This window comes from Stegodyphus dumicola, chromosome 10 (assembly GCF_044657685.1).
Source record: "Stegodyphus dumicola isolate Sdum_Otavi_A_Nest chromosome 10, ASM4465768v1".
NCBI lineage: Eukaryota > Metazoa > Arthropoda > Arachnida > Araneae > Eresidae > Stegodyphus > Stegodyphus dumicola.
The window spans coordinates 1,055,721-1,072,791 of record NC_140777.1 but is presented as its reverse complement, the minus strand read 5'-3'; positions in this window follow the sequence as shown (position 1 = coordinate 1,072,791).

Below are 17,071 nucleotides of genomic sequence, written 5' to 3'. Positions count from 1 at the left end.
AGAACGCCCCCTCGAAAACCTAGAACGCCCCCTTCGAAGAGTTAGAACGCCCCCTTCGAAGAGTTAAAACGCCCCCTAGAAGACTTAGAACGCCCCCTCGAAGTCTTAGAATGTCCCCTTGCCCCCAAGAAGACTTAGAACGCCCCCTCGAAGACTTAGAATGCCCCCCGCGAAGATTTAGAATGCCCCCTCGAAGACTTAGACTTCCCTTCTCGAAGACTTTGAATGCCCTCCTCGAAGACTTAGAACGCTCCCCTCCAAGATTTAGAACGCCTCCCCCGAAAACTTAGAACGCCCCCCCGAAGACATAGAACGCCTTCCTCGAAGACGTAGAACGCCCCCCTCGAAGACTTAGAACGTCCCCGCGAAGACTTAGAACGCCCCCTCGAAGACTTAGAATCCTTTCCAAGACTTAGAACGCCCCCTCGAACATTTAGAATGCCCCCTCGAAGACTTCGAATTCCCTTCTCGAAGACTTAGAACGCCCTCCTCGAAGACGTAGATCGCCCCCCCTCGAAGACTTAGAACGCCCCCCTCGAAGACTTAGAATCCTTTCCAAGACTTAGAACGCCCCCTTGAACATTTAGAATGCCCCCTCGAAGACATAGAATTCCCTTCTCGAAGACTTAGAACGCCCTCCTCGAAGACGTAGAACGCGCCCACTCGAAGACTTAGAACGCCCACCTCGAAGACTTAGAACGCCGCCTCGAAGACTTAGAACGCCCCCTCGAAGACTTAGAACGTCCCCTCGAAGACTTAGAACGCCCCCCTCGAAGACTTAGAACGGCCCCCTCGAACACATAGAACGCCCCCCTCGAAGACTTAGATCGCCCCCTCGAAGACTTAGAACGCCCCGCTCGAAGACTTAGAACGCCCCCTCGAAGACTTAGAACGCCCTCTTCGAAGACTTAGAACGCCCCCGCGGAAACTTAGAACGCCCCCTCGAAGACTTAGAACGCCCCCTCGAAGACTTAGGACGCCCCCCTCGGAGACTTATGACGCCCCCCTCGAAGACTTAAAACGCCCCCCTCGAAGACTTTGATCGCACCCTCGAAGACTTAGAATGCCCCCTCGAAAACTTAGAATCCCTTCGAAGACTTAGAATGTCCCCTCGCCCCTCGAAGACTTAGAATGCCCCCTCGAAGACTAACAACGCCCCCTCTTAGACTTAGAACGGCCCCTCGAAGACTTACAACGCCCCCTCGAAAATTTAGAATGTCCCCTTCCCCCCAAGAAGACTTAGAACGCCCCCTCGAAGACTTAGAACGCCCCCACGAAGACTTAGAACGCCCCCCTCGAAGACTTAGAACGCGCCCTCGAAGACTTGGAACGCCCCCTTCGAAGACTTAGAACGCCCCGTCGAAGACTTAGAATACCCAGTCGAAGATTCAGAATGCCCCCTCGAAGACTTAGAATCCCTTCGAAGATTTAGAATGTCCCCTCGCCCCTCGAAGACTTTGAATGCCCACTCGAAGACTTAGAATTCCCTTCTCGAAGACTTTGAATGCCCTCCTCGAAGACTTAGAACGCTCCCCTCCAAGACTTAGAACGCCTCCCCCGAAGACTTAGAACGCCCCCCCCGAAGACATAGAACGCCCCCCTCGAAGACTTAGATCGCCGCCTCGAAGACGTAGAACGCCCCGCTCGAAGACTTAGAACGCCCCCTCTAAGACTTAAAACGCCCCCTTCGAAGATTTAGAACGCCCCCGCGAAGACTTAGAACGCCCCCTCGAAGACTTTGATCGCCCCCTCGAAGAATTAGAATGCCCCCTCGAAGACTTAGAATCCCTTCGAAGACTTACAATGTCCCCTCCCCCCTCCAAGACTTAGAACGCCCCCTCCGAAGGCTTAGAACGCCCCCCGAAGACTTAGAACGCCACCCTCCAAGACTTAGAACGCCTCCCCCGAAAACTTAGAACGCCCCCCGAAGACATAGAACGCCTTCCTCGAAGACGTAGAACGCCCCCCTCGAAGACTTAGAACGTCCCCGCGAAGACTTAGAACGCCCCTTCGAACATTTAGAATGCCCCCTCGAAGACTTCGAATTCCCTTCTCGAAGACTTAGAACGCCCTCCTCGAAGACGTAGAACGCCCCCCGAAGACTTAGAACGCCCCCCCGAAGACATAGAACGCCTTCCTCGAAGACGTAGAACGCCCCCCTCAATGACTTAGAACGCCCCCCTCGAAGAGATAGAACGCCCCCCTCGAAGACTTAGATCGCCCCCTCGAAGACGTAGAAAGCCCCGCTCGAAGACTTAGAACGCCCCCTCTAAGACTTAGAACGCCTCCCCCGAAAACTTAGAACGCCCCCCCCGAAGACATAGAACGCCTTCCTCGAAGACGTAGAACGCCCCCCTCGAAGACTTAGAACGTCCCCGCGAAGACTTAGAACGCCCCCTCGAAGACTTAGAATCCTTTCCAAGACTTAGAACGCCCCCTCGAACATTTAGAATGCCCCCTCGAAGACTTCGAATTCCCTTCTCGAAGACTTAGAACGCCCTCCTCGAAGACGTAGAACGCCCCCCCTCGAAGACTTAGAACGCCCCCCTCGAAGACTTAAAACGCCCCCTTCGAAGACTTAGAACGCCCCCGCGAAGACTTAGAACGCCCCCTCGAAGACTTTGATCGCCCCCTCGAAGAATTAGAATGCCCCCTCGAAGACTTAGAATCCCTTCGAAGACTTACAATGTCCCCTCCCCCCTCCAAGACTTAGAACGCCCCCTCCGAAGACTTAGAACGCCCCCCGAAGACTTAGAACGCCACCCTCCAAGACTTAGAACGCCTCCCCCGAAAACTTAGAACGCCCCCCCGAAGACATAGAACGCCTTCCTCGAAGACGTAGAACGCCCCCCTCGAAGACTTAGAACGTCCCCGCGAAGACTTAGAACGCCCCCTCGAACATTTAGAATGCCCCCTCGAAGACTTCGAATTCCCTTCTCGAAGACTTAGAACGCCCTCCTCGAAGACGTAGAACGCCCCCCCTCGAAGACTTAGAACGCCCCCCTCGAAGACTTAAAACGCCCCCTTCGAAGACTTAGAACGCCCCCGCGAAGACTTAGAACGCCCCCTCGAAGACTTTGATCGCCCCCTCGAAGAATTAGAATGCCCCCTCGAAGACTTAGAATCCCTTCGAAGACTTACAATGTCCCCTCCCCCCTCCAAGACTTAGAACGCCCCCTCCGAAGACTTAGAACGCCCCCCGAAGACTTAGAACGCCACCCTCCAAGACTTAGAACGCCTCCCCCGAAAACTTAGAACGCCCCCCCGAAGACATAGAACGCCTTCCTCGAAGACGTAGAACGCCCCCCTCGAAGACTTAGAACGTCCCCGCGAAGACTTAGAACGCCCCCTCGAACATTTAGAATGCCCCCTCGAAGACTTCGAATTCCCTTCTCGAAGACTTAGAACGCCCTCCTCGAAGACGTAGAACGCCCCCCGAAGACTTAGAACGCCCCCCCGAAGACATAGAACGCCTTCCTCGAAGACGTAGAACGCCCCCCTCAATGACTTAGAACGCCCCCCTCGAAGAGATAGAACGGCCCCCTCGAAGACATAGAACGCCCCCCTCGAAGACTTAGATCGCCCCCTCGAAGACGTAGAAAGCCCCGCTCGAAGACTTAGAACGCCCCCTCTAAGACTTAGAACGCCTCCCCCGAAAACTTAGAATCCTTTCCAAGACTTAGAACGCCCCCTCGAACATTTAGAATGCCCCCTCGAAGACTTCGAATTCCCTTCTCGAAGACTTAGAACGCCCTCCTCGAAGACGTAGAACGCCCCCCCTCGAAGACTTAGAACGCCCCCCTCGAAGACTTAGAACGCCCCCTTCGAAAACTTAGAACGTCCCCCTCGAAGACACAGAACGCCCCCCTCGAAGACTTAGATCGCCCCCTCGAAGACTTAGAACGCCCCGCTCGAAAACTTAGAACGCCCCCTCGAAGACTTAGAACGCCCCCTTCGAAGACTTAGAACGCCGCCGCGAAGACTTAGAAAGCCGCCCTCGAAGACTTAGCACGCCCCCTCGAAGATTTAGGATGCCCCCCTCGGAGACTTATGACGCCCCCCTCGAAGATTTTGATCGCCCCCTCGAAGACTTAGAATGCCCCCTCGAAAACTTAGAATGCCTTCGAAGACTTAGAATGTCCCCTCGCCCCTCGAAGACTTAGAATGCCCCCTCGAAGACTAAGAACGCCCCCTCTTAGAATTAGAACGGCCCCTCGAAGACTTAGAACGCCCCCTCGAAAACTTAGAACGCCCCCTTCGAAGAGTTAGAACGCCCCCTAGAAGACTTAGAATGTCCCCTCGCCCCTCGAAGACTTAGAATGCCCCCTCGAAGACTAAGAACGCCCCCTCTTAGAATTAGAACGGCCCCTCGAAGACTTAGAACGCCCCCTCGAAAACTTAGAATGCCCCCTTCGAAGAGTTAGAACGCCCCCTAGAAGACTTAGAGCGCCCCCTCGAAGTCTTAGAATGTCCCCTTGCCCCCAAGAAGACTTAGAACGCCCCCTCGAAGACTTAGAACGCCCTCTCGAAGACTTAGAATCCTTTCCAAAACTTAGAACGCCCCCTCGAACATTTAGAATGCCCCCTCGAAGACTTCGAATTCCCTTCTCGAAGACTCAGAACGCCCTCCTCAATGACGTAGAACGCCCCCTCGAAGACTTAGATCGCCCCCTCGAAGACTTAGAACGCCCCGCTCGAAGACTTAGAATGTCCCCTTCCCCCCAAGAAGTCTTAGAACGCCCCCTCGAAGACTTAGAACGCCCCCTCGAAGACTTGGAACGCCCCCTTCGAAGACTTAGAACGCCCCGTCGAAGACTTAGAATACACAGTCGAAGATTCAGAATGCCCCCTCGAAGACTTAGAATCCCTTCGAAGACTTAGAATGTCCCCTCGCCCCTCGAAGACTTAGAATGCCCACTCGAAGACTTAGAATGCCCCCCTCGAAGATTTAGAATGCCCCCTCGAAGACTTAGAATTCCCTTCTCGAAGACTTTGAATGCCCTCCTCGAAGACTTAGAACGCTCCCCTCCAAGACTTAGAACGCCTCCCCCGAAGACTTAGAACGCCCCCCCGAAGACATAGAATGCCTGCCTCGAAGACGTAGAACGCCCCCCTCGAAGACTTAGAACGCCCCCCTCGAAGACTTAGAACGGCCCCCTCGAAGACATAGAACGCCCCCCTCGAAGACTTAGATCGCCCCCTCGAAGACGTAGAACGCCCCGCTCGAAGACTTAGAACGCCCCCTCTAAGACTTAAAACGCCCCCTACGAAGACTTAGAACGCCCCCGCGAAGAATTAGAACGCCCCCTCGAAGACTTTGATCGCCCCCTCGAAGAATTAGAATGCCCCCTCGAAGACTTAGAATCCTTTCCAAGACTGAGAACGCCCCCTCGAACATTTAGAATGCCCCGTCGAAGACTTAGAATACACAGTCGAAGATTCAGAATGCCCCCTCGAAGACTTAGAATCCCTTCGAAGACTTACAATGTCCCCTCCCCCCTCCAAGACTTAGAACGCCACCCTCCAAGACTTAGAACGCCTCCCCCGAAAACTTAGAACGCCCCCCCCGAAGACATAGAACGCCTTCCTCGAAGACGTAGAACGCCCCCCTCGAAGACTTAGAACGTCCCCGCGAAGACTTAGAACGCCCCCTCGAACATTTAGAATGCCCCCTCGAAGACTTCGAATTCCCTTCTCGAAGACTTAGAACGCCCTCCTCGAAGACGTAGAACGCCCCCCCGAAGACTTAGAACGCCCCCTCGAAGACGTAGAAAGCCCCGCTCGAAGACTTAGAACGCCCCCTCTAAGACTTAAAACGCCCCCTTCGAAGACTTAGAACGCCCCCGCGAAGACTTAGAACGCCCCCCTCGAAGACTTTGATCGCCCCCTCGAAGAATTAGAATGCCCCCTCGAAGACTTAGAATCCCTTCGAAGACTTACAATGTCCCCTCCCCCCTCCAAGACTTAGAACGACCCTCTCGAAGACTTAGATCGCCCCTTCGAAGACTTAGAACGCCCCGCTCGAAGACTTAGAACGCCCCCTCGAAGAATTGGAACGGCCCCTTCGAAGACTTACAACGTCCCCGCGAAGACTTAGAACGCCCCCCTCGAAGACTTAGAACGCCACCTCGAAGACTTGGAATCCTTTCCAAGACTTAGAACGCCCCCTCGAACATTTAGAATGCCCCCTCGAAGACTTCGAATTCCCTTCTCGAAGACTTAGAACGCCCTCCTCGAAGACGTAGAACGCCCCCCCCTCGAAGACTTAGAACGCCCCCCTCGAAGACTTAGAATCCTTTCCAAGACTTAGAACGCCCCCTTGAACATTTAGAATGCCCCCTCAAAGACATAGAATTCCCTCCTCGAAGACGTAGAACGCCCCCAATCGAAGACTTAGAACGCCCCCCTCGAAGACTTAGAACGCCCCCTTCGAAAACTTAGAACGTCCCCCTCGAAGACACAGAACGCCCCCCTCGAAGACTTAGATCGCCCCCTCGAAGACTTAGAACGCCCTGCTCGAAGACTTAGAACGCCCCCTCGAAGACTTAGAACGCCCCCTTCGAAGACTAGAACGCCCCCGCGAAGACTTAGAAAGCCCCGTCGAAGACTTAGCACGCCCCCTCGAAGATTTAGGATGCCCCCTCGGAGACTTATGACGCCCCCCTCGAAGACTTAAAACGCACCCCTCGAAGATTTTGATCACCCTCTCGAAGACTTAGAATGCCCCCTCGAAAACTTAGAATCCCTTCGAAGACTTAGAATGTCCCCTCGCCCCTCGAAGACTTAGAATGCCCCCTCGAAGACTAAGAACGCCCCCTCTTAGAATTAGAACGGCCCCTCGAAGTCTTAGAACGCCCCCTCGAAAACTTAGAACGCCCCCTTCGAAGAGTTAGAACGCCCCCTAGAAGACTTAGAGCGCCCCCTCGAAGTCTTAGAATGTCCCCTTGCCCCCAAGAAGACTTAGAACGCCCCCTCGAAGACTTAGAACGCCCTCTGGAAGACTTAGAACGCCCTCTCGAAGACTTAGAATCCTTTCCAAGACTTAGAACGCCCCCTCGAACATTTAGAATGCCCCCTCGAAGACTTCGAATTCCCTTCTCGAAGACTCAGAACGCCCTCCTCAAAGACGTAGAACGCCCCCCCTCGAAGACTTAGAACGCCCCCCTCGAAGACTTAGAATCCTTTCCAAGACTTAGAACGCCCCCCTCGAAGATTTAGAACGACCCCCTCGAAGACATAGAAAGCCCCCCTCGAAGACTTAGATCGCCCCCTCGAAGACTTAGAACGCCCCGCTCGAAGACTTAGAACGCCCCGCTCGAAGACTTAGAACGCCCCCTCGAAGACTTGGAACGACCCCTTCGAAGACTTAGAACGCCCCGTCGAAGACTTAGAATACACAGTCGAAGATTCAGAATGCCCCCTCGAAGACTTAGAATCCCTTCGAAGACTTAGAATGTCCCCTCGCCCCTCGAAGACTTAGAATGCCCACTCGTAGACTTAGAATGCCCCACTCGAAGATTTAGAATGCCCCCTCCGAAGACTTAGATTTCCCTTCTCGAAGACTTTGAATGCCCTCCTCGAAGACTTAGAACGCTCCCCTCCAAGACTTAGAACGCCTCCCCCGAAGACTTAGAACGCCCCCCCGAAGACATAGAATGCCTGCCTCGAAGACATAGAACGCCCCCTCGAAGACTTAGATCGCCCCCTCGAAGACGTAGAACGCCCCGCTCGAAGACTTAGAACGCCCCCTCTAAGATTTAAAACGCCCCCTTCGAAGACTTAGAACGCCCCCGCGAGGACTTAGAACGCCCCCTCGAAGACTTTGATCGCCCCCTCGAAGAATTAGAATGCCCCCTCGAAGACTTAGAATCCCTTCGAAGACTTACAATGTCCCCTCCCCCTCCAAGACTTAGAACGCCCCCTCCGAAGACTTAGAACGCCCCCCGAAGTCTTAGAACGCCACCCTCTAAGACTTAGCACGCCTCCCCCGAAAATTTAGAACGCCCCCCCCGAAGACATACAACGCCTACCTCGAAGACGTAGAACGCCCCCCTCGAAGACTTAGAACGTCCCCGCGCAGACTTAGAACGCCCCCTCGAAGACTTAGAATCCTTTCCAAGACTTAGAACGCCCCCTTGAACATTTAGAATGCCTCTCGAAGACATAGAACTCCCTTCTCGAAGACTTAGAACGCCCTCCTCGAAGACGTAGAACGCGCCCACTCGAAGACTTAGAACGCCCCCCTCGAAGACTTAGAACGCCCCCTCGAAGACTTAGAACGCCCCCTCGAAGACTTAGAACGCCCTCTTCGAAGACTTAGAACGCCCCCGCGGAAACTTAGAACGCCCCCCTCGAAGACTTAGCACGCCCCCTCGAAGACTTAGGACGCCCCCGTCGGAGACTTATGACGCCCCCCTCGAAGACTTAAAACGCCCCCCTCGAACACTTTGATCCCACCCTCGAAGACTTAGAATGCCCCCTCGAAAACTTAGAATCCCTTCGAAGACTTAGAATGTCCCCTCGCCCCTCGAAGACTTAGAATGCCCCATGGAAGACTAACAACGCCCTCTCTTAGACTTAGAACGGCCCCTCGAAGACTTAGAACGCCCCCTCGAAAACTTAGAACGCCCCCCTCGAAGAGTTAGAACGACCCCTAGAAGACTTAGAACGCTCCCTCGAAGACTTAGAATGTCCCCTTTCCCCAAGAAGACTTAGAACGCCCCCTCGAAGACTTAGAACGCCCCCACGAAGACTTAGAACGCCCCCCTCGAAGACTTAGAACGCACCCTCGAAGACTTGGAACGCCCCCTTCGAAGACTTAGAACGCCCCGTCGAAGACTTAGAATACCCAGTCGAAGATTCAGAATGCCCCCTCGAAGACTTAGAATCCCTTCGAAGACTTAGAATGTCCCCTCGCCCCTCGAAGACTTTGAATGCCCACTCGAAGACTTAGAATTCCCTTCTCGAAGACTTTGAATGCCCTCCTCGAACACTTAGAACGCTCCCCTCCAAGACTTAGAACGCCTCCCCCGAAGACTTAGAACGCCCCCCCGAAGACATAGAACGCCTTCCTCGAAGACTTAGAACGCCCCCCTCGAAGACGTAGAAAGCCCCGCTCGAAGACTTAGAACGCCCCCTCTAAGACTTAAAACGCCCCCTTCGAAGACTTAGAACGCCCCCCTCGAAGACTTAGCACGCCCCCTCGAAGACTTAGGACGCCCCCGTCGGAGACTTATGACGCCCCCCTCGAAGACTTAAAACGCCCCCCTCGAACACTTTGATCCCACCCTCGAAGACTTAGAATGCCCCCTCGAAAACTTAGAATCCCTTCGAAGACTTAGAATGTCCCCTCGCCCCTCGAAGACTTAGAATGCCCCATGGAAGACTAACAACGCCCTCTCTTAGACTTAGAACGGCCCCTCGAAGACTTAGAACGCCCCCTCGAAAACTTAGAACGCCCCCCTCGAAGAGTTAGAACGACCCCTAGAAGACTTAGAACGCTCCCTCGAAGACTTAGAATGTCCCCTTTCCCCAAGAAGACTTAGAACGCCCCCTCCAAGACTTAGAACGCCCCCCGATGTCTTAGAACGCCACCCTCCAAGACTTAGAACGACCCTCTCGAAGACTTAGATCGCCCCCTCGAAGACGTAGAACGCCCCTTCGAGGACTTAGAACGTCCCCGCGAAGACTTAGAACGCCCCCCTCGAAGACTTAGAACGCCACCTCGAAGACTTGGAATCCTTTCCAAGACTTAGAACGCCCCCTCGAACATTTAGAATGCCCCCTCGAAGACTTCGAATTCCCTTCTCGAAGACTTAGAACGCCCTCCTCGAAGACGTAGAACGCCCCCCCCCTCGAAGACTTAGAACGCCCCCCTCGAAGACTTAGAATCCTTCCAAGACTTAGAACGCCCCCTTGAACATTTAGAATGCCCCCTCGAAGACATAGAATTCCCTCCTCGAAGACGTAGAACGCCCCCACTCGAAAACTTAGAACGCCCCCCTCGAAGACTTAGAACGCCTCCTTCGAAAACTTAGAACGTCCCCCTCGAAGACACAAAACGCCCCCCTCGAAGACTTAGATCGCCCCCTCGAAGACTTAGAACGCCCCGCTCGAAGACTTAGAACGCCCCCTTCGAAGACTTAGCACGCCGTTCGAAGATTTAGGATGCCCCCCTCGGAGACTTATGACGCCCCACTCGAAGACTTAAAACGCACCCCTCGAAGATTTTGATCGCCCCCTCGAAGACTTAGAATGCCCCCTCGAAAACTTAGAATCCCTTCGAAGACTTAGAATGTCCCCTCGCCCCTCGAAGACTTAGAATGCCCCCTCCGAAGACTTAGAACGCCCCCCGGAGTCTTAGAATGTCCCCTTGCCCCCAAGAAGACTTAGAACGCCCCCTCGAAGACTTAGAACGCCCTCTCGAAGACTTAGAATCCTTTCCAAGACTTAGAACGCCCCCTCGAACATTTAGAATGCCCCCTCGAAGACTTCGAATTCCCTTCTCGAAGACTCAGAACGCCCTCCTCAAAGACGTAGAACGCCCCCCCTCGAAGACTTAGAACCCCCCCCTCGAAGACTTAGAATCCTTTCCAAGACTTAGAACGCTCCCCTTGAAGACTTAGAACGACCCCCTCGAAGACATAGAACGCCCCCCTCGAAGACTTAGATTGCCCCCTCGAAGACTTAGAACGCCCCGCTCGAAGACTTAGAACGCCCCCTCGAAGACTTGGAACGCCCCCTTCGAAGACTTAGAACGCCCCGTCGAAGATTTAGAATGCCCCTCGAAGACTTAGAATCCTTTTCAAGGCTTAGAATGCCCCCTCGAAAATTTAGAACGCCCCCTCGAAAATTTAGAATGCCCCCTCGAAGACTTAGAACGCTCCCCCGAAGACTTAGAACGCCCCCCCGAAGACATAGAACGCCTTCCTCGAAGACGTAGAACGCCCCCCTCGAAGACTTAGAACGCCCCCCTCGAAGACTTAGAACGGCCCCCTCGAAGACATAGAACGCCCCCCTCGAAGACTTAGATCGCCCCCTCGAAGACGTAGAAAGCCCCGCTCGAAGACTTAGAACGCCCCCTCTAAGACTTAAAACGCCCCCTTCGAAGACTTAGAACGCCCCCGCGAAGACTTAGAACGCCCCCTCGAAGACTTGGAACGCCCCCTTCGAAGACTTAGAACGCCCCGTCGAAGATTTAGAATGCCCCTCGAAGACTTAGAATCCTTTTCAAGGCTTAGAATGCCCCCTCGAAAATTTAGAACGCCCCCTCGAAAATTTAGAATGCCCCCTCGAAGACTTAGAACGCTCCCCCGAAGACTTAGAACGCCCCCCCGAAGACATAGAACGCCTTCCTCGAAGACGTAGAACGCCCCCCTCGAAGACTTAGAACGCCCCCCTCGAAGACTTAGAACGGCCCCCTCGAAGACATAGAACGCCCCCCTCGAAGACTTAGATCGCCCCCTCGAAGACGTAGAAAGCCCCGCTCGAAGACTTAGAACGCCCCCTCTAAGACTTAAAACGCCCCATTCGAAGACTTAGAACGCCCCCGCGAAGACTTAGAACGCCCCCCTCGAAGACTTTGATCGCCCCCTCGAAGAATTAGAATGCCCCCTCGAAGACTTAGAATCCCTTCGAAGACTCACAATGTCCCCTCCCCCCTCCAAGACTTAGAACGTCCCCTCCGAAGACTTAGAACGCCCCCCGGAGTCTTAGAACGCCACCCTCCAAGACTTAGAACGACCCTCTCGAAGACTTAGATCGCCCTCTCGAAGAATTAGAACGCCCCGCTCGAAGACTTAGAACGCCCCCTGGAAGAATTGGAACGGCCCCTTCGAAGACTTAGAACGTCCCCGCGAAGACTTAGAACGCCCCCCTCGAAGACTTAGAACGCCCCTCGAAGACTTGGAATCCTTTCGAAGACTTAGAACGCCCCTTGAACATTTAGAATGCCCCCTCGAAGACAAATAATTCCCTTCTCGAAGACTTAGAACGCCCTCCTCGAAGACGTAGAACGCCCCCACTAGAAGACTTAGAACGCCCCCCTCGAAGACTTAGAACGCCCCCTTCGAAGACTTAGAACGTCCCCCTCGAAGACACAGAACGCCCCCCTCGAAGACTTACATCGCCCCCTCGAAGACTTAGAACGCCCCGCTCGAAGACTTAGAACGCCCCCTCGAAGACTTAACTTAGAACGCCCCCTCGAAGTCTTAGAACGCCCCCTTCGAAGACTTAGAACGTCCCCGCGAAGACTTGGAATCCTTTCCAAGATTTAGAACGCCCCCACGAACATTTAGAATGCCCCCTCGAAGACTTCGAATTCCCTTCTCGAAGACTCATAACGCCCTCCTCAAAGACGTAGAACGCCCCCACTCGAAAACTTAGAACGCCCCCCTCGAAGACTTAGAACGCCCCCTTCGAAGACTTAGAACGTCCCCCTCGAAGACACAGAACGCCCCCCTCGAAGACATAGATCGCCCCTTTGAAGACTTAGAACGCCCCGCTCGAAGACTTAGAACGCCCCCTCGAAACTTAGAACGCCCCCTTCGAAGATTTAGAACGCCCCCGCGAAGACTTAGAAAGCCCCCCTTGAAGACTTAGCACGCCCCCTCGAAGATTTAGAATGCCCCCCTCGGAGACTTATGACGCCCCCCTCGAAGATTTAAAACGCACCCCTCGAAGATTTTGATCGCCCTCTCGAAGACTTAGAATGCCCCCTCGAAAACTTAGAATCCCTTCGAAGACTTAGAATGTCCCCTCGCCCCTCGAAGACTTAGAATGCCCATCGAAGACTAAGAACGCCCCCTCTTAGAATTAGAACGGCCCATCGAAGACTTAGAACGCCCCCTCGAAAACTTAGAACGCCCCCTTCGAAGAGTTAGAACGCCCCCTTCGAAGAGTTAGAACGCCCCCTAGAAGACTTAGAACGCCCCCTCGAAGTCTTAGAATGTCCCCTTGCCCCCAAGAAGACTTAGAACGCCCCCTCGAAGACTTAGAACGCCCTCTCGAAGAATTAGAACGCCCTCTCGAAGACTTAGAATCCTTTCCAAGACTTAGAACGCCCCTCTCGAAGACATAGAACGCCCCCCTCGAAGACATAGAACGCCCCCCTCGAAGACTTAGATCGCCCCCTCGAAGACTTAGAACGCCCCGCTCGAAGACTTAGAACGCCCCCTCGAAGACTTGGAACGCCCCCTTCGAAGACTTTGAACGCCCCGTCGAAGACTTAGAATACCCAGTCGAAGATTCAGAATGCCCCCTCGAAGACTTAGAATCCCTTCGAAGACTTAGAATGTCCCCTCGCCCCTCGAAGACTTAGAATGCCCACTCGAAGACTTAGAATGCCCCCCTCGAAGATTTAGAATGCCCCCTCGAAGACTTAGTATTCCCTTCTCGAAGACTTTGAATGCCCTCCTCGAAGACTTAGAACGCCCCCCCCGAAGACATAGAACGCCTTTCTCGAAGACGTAGAACGCCCCCCTCGAAGACTTAGAACGTCCCCGCGAAGACTTAGAACGCCCCCTCGAAGACATAGAATCCTTTCCAAGACTTAGAACGCCCCCTCGAACATTTAGAATGCCCCCTCGAAGACTTCGAATTCCCTTCTCGAAGACTTAGAACGCCCTCCTCAAAGACGTAGAACGCCCCCCCCTCGAAGACTTAGAACGCCCCCCTCGAAGACTTAGAATCCTTCCCAAGACTTATAACGCCCCCTTGAACATTTAGAATGCCCCCTCGAAGACATAGAATTCCCTTCTCGAAGACTTAGAACGCCCTCCTCGAAGAGGTAGAACGCGCCCACTCGAAGACTTAGAACGCCCCCTCGAAGACTTAGAACGCCCCCTCGAAGACTTAGAACGCCCCCTCGAAGACTTAGAACGTCCCCTCGAAGACTTAGAACGCCCCCCTCGAAGACTTAGAACGGCCCCCTCGAACACATAGAACGCCCCCCTCGAAGACTTAGATCGCCCCCTCGAAGACTTAGAACGCCCCGCTCGAAGACTTAGGACGCCCCCTCGAAGACTTAGAACGCCCTCTTCGAAGACTTAGAACGCCCCCGCGGAAACTTAGAACGCCCCCCTCGAAGACTTAGCACGCCCCCTCGAAGACTTAGGACGCCCCCCTCGGAGACTTATGACGCCCCCCTCGAAGACTTAAAACGCCCCCCTCGAAGACTTTGATCGCACCCTCGAAGACTTAGAATGCCCCCTCGAAAACTTAGAATCCCTTCGAAGACTTAGAATGTTCCCTCGCCCCTCGAAGACTTAGAATGCCCCCTCGAAGACTAACAACGCCCCCTCTTAGACTTAGAACGGCCCCTCGAAGACTTAGAACGCCCCCTCGAAAACTTAGAACGCCCCCTCGAAGAGTTAGAACGACCCCTAGAAGAATTAGAACGCCCCCTCGAAGTCTTAGAATGTCCCCTTCCCCCCAAGAAGACTTAGAACGCCCCCACGAAGACTTAAAACGCCCCCTCGAAGACTTAGAACGCGCCCTCGAAGACTTGGAACGCCCCCTTCGAAGACTTAGAACGCCCCGTCGAAGACTTAGAATACCCAGTCGAAGATTCAGAATGACCCCTCGAAGACTTAGAATCCCTTCGAAGATTTAGAATGTCCCCTCGCCCCTCGAAGACTTTGAATGCCCACTCGAAGACTTAGAATTCCCTTCTCGAAGACTTTGAATGCCTTCCTCGAAGACTTAGAACGCTCCCCTCCAAGACATAGAACGCCTCCCCCGAAGACTTAGAACGCCCCCCCCGAAGACATAGAACGCCGTCCTCGAAGACGTAGAACGCCCCCTCGAAGACTTAGAACGCCTCCCTCGAAGAGTTAGAACGGCCCCCTCGAAGACATAGAACGCCCCCCTCGAAGACTTAGGTCGCCCCCTCGAAGACGTAGAAAGCCCCGCTCGAAGACTTAGAACGCCACCTCTAAGACTTAAAACGCCCCCTTCGAAGACTTAGAACGCCCCCGCGAAGACTTAGAACGCCCCACTCGAAGACTTTGATCGCCCCCTCGAAGAATTAGAATGCCCCCTCGAAGACTTAGAATACCTTCGAAGACTTACAATGTCCCCTCCCCCCTCCAAGACTTAGAACGCCCCCTCCGAAGACTTAGAACGCCCCCCGAAGTCTTAGAACGCCACCCTCCAAGACTTAGAACGACCCTCTCGAAGACTTAGATCGCCCCCTCGAAGACTTAGAACGCCCCGCTCGAAGACTTAGAACGCCCCCTCGAAGAATTGGAACGGCCCCTTCGAAGACTTAGAACGTCCCCGAGAAGACTTAGAACGCCCCCCTCGAAGACTTAGAACGCAACCTCGAAGACTTGGAATCCTTTCCAAGACTTAGAACGCCCCCTCGAACATTTAGAATGCCCCCTCGAAGACTTCGAATTCCCTTCTCGAAGACTTAGAACGCCCTCCTTGAAGACGTAGAACGCCCCCCCTCGAAGACTTAGAACGCCCCCTCGAAGACTTAGAATCCTTTCCAAGACTTAGAACGCCCCCTTGAACATTTAGAATGCCCCCTCGAAGACATAGAATTCCCTCCTCGAAGACGTAGAACGCCCCCACTCGAAGACTTAGAACGCCCCCCTCGAAGACTTAGAACGCCCCCCTCGAAGACTTAGAACGCCCCCTTCGAAAACTTAGAACGTCCCCCTCGAAGACACAGAACGCCCCCCTCGAAGACTTAGATCGCCCCCTCGAAGACTTAGAACGCCCCGCTCGAAGACTTAGAACGCCCCCTCGAAGACTTAGAACGCCCCCTTCGAAGACTTAGAACGCCCCCGCGAAGACTTAGAAAGCCCCCCTCGAAGACTTAGCACGCCCCCTCGAAGATTTAGGATGCCCCCCTCGGAGACATATGACGCCCCCCTCGAAGACTTAAAACGCACCCCTCGAAGATTTTGATCGCCCCCTCGAAGACTTAGAATGCCCCCTCGAAAGCTTAGAATCCCTTCGAAGACTTAGAATGTCCCCTCGCCCCTCGAAGACTTAGAATGCCCCCTCGAAGACTAAGAACGCCCCCTCTTAGAATTAGAACGGCCCCTCGAAGACAGAACGCCCCCTCGAAAACTTAGAACGCCCCCTTCGAAGAGTTAGAACGCCCCCTAGAAGTCTTAGAGCGCCCCCTCGAAGTCTTAGAATGTCCCCTTGCCCCCAAGAAGACTTAGAACGCCCCCTCGAAGACTTAGAACGCCCTCTCGAAGACTTAGAACGCCCTCTCGAAGACTTAGATTCCTTTCCAAGACTTAGAACGCCCCCTCGAACATTTAGATTGCCCCCTCGAACATTTAGATTGCCCCCTCGAAGACTTCGAATTCCCTTCTCGAAGACTCAGAACGCCCTCCAAGAAGACGTAGAACGCCCCCCCCTCGAAGACGTAGAACGCCCCCCTCGAAGACTTAGAATCCTTTCCAAGACTTAGAACGCCCCCTCGAACATATAGAATGCCCCCTCGAGGACATAGAATTCCCTCCTCGAAGACGTAGAACGCCCCCACTCGAAAACTTAGAACGCCCCCCTCGAAGACTTAGAACGCCTCCTTCGAAAACTTAGAACGTCCCCCTCGAAGACACAGAACGCCCCCCTCGAAGACTTAGATCGCCCCCTCGAAGACTTAGAACGCCCCGCTCGAAGACTTAGAACGCCCCCTTCGAAGACTTAGCACGCCGTTCGAAGATTTAGGATGCCCCCCTCGGAGACTTATGACGCCCCCCTCGAAGACTTAAAAGGCACCCCTCGAAGATTTTGATCGCCCCCTCGAAGACTTAGAATGCCCCCTCGAAAACTTAGTATCCCTTCGAAGACTTAGAATGTCCCCTCGCCCCTCGAAGACTTAGAATGCCCCCTCGAAGACTAAGAACGCCCCCTCTTAGAATTAGAACGGCCCCTCGAAGACTTAGAACGCCCCCTCGAAAACTTAGAACGCCCCCTTCGAAGAGTTAGAACGCCCCCTAGAAGACTTAGAACGCCCCCTCGAAGTCTTAGAATGTCCCCTTGCCCCCAAGAAGACTTAGAACGCCCCCTCGAAGACTTAGAACGCCCCCACGAAGACTTAGAACGC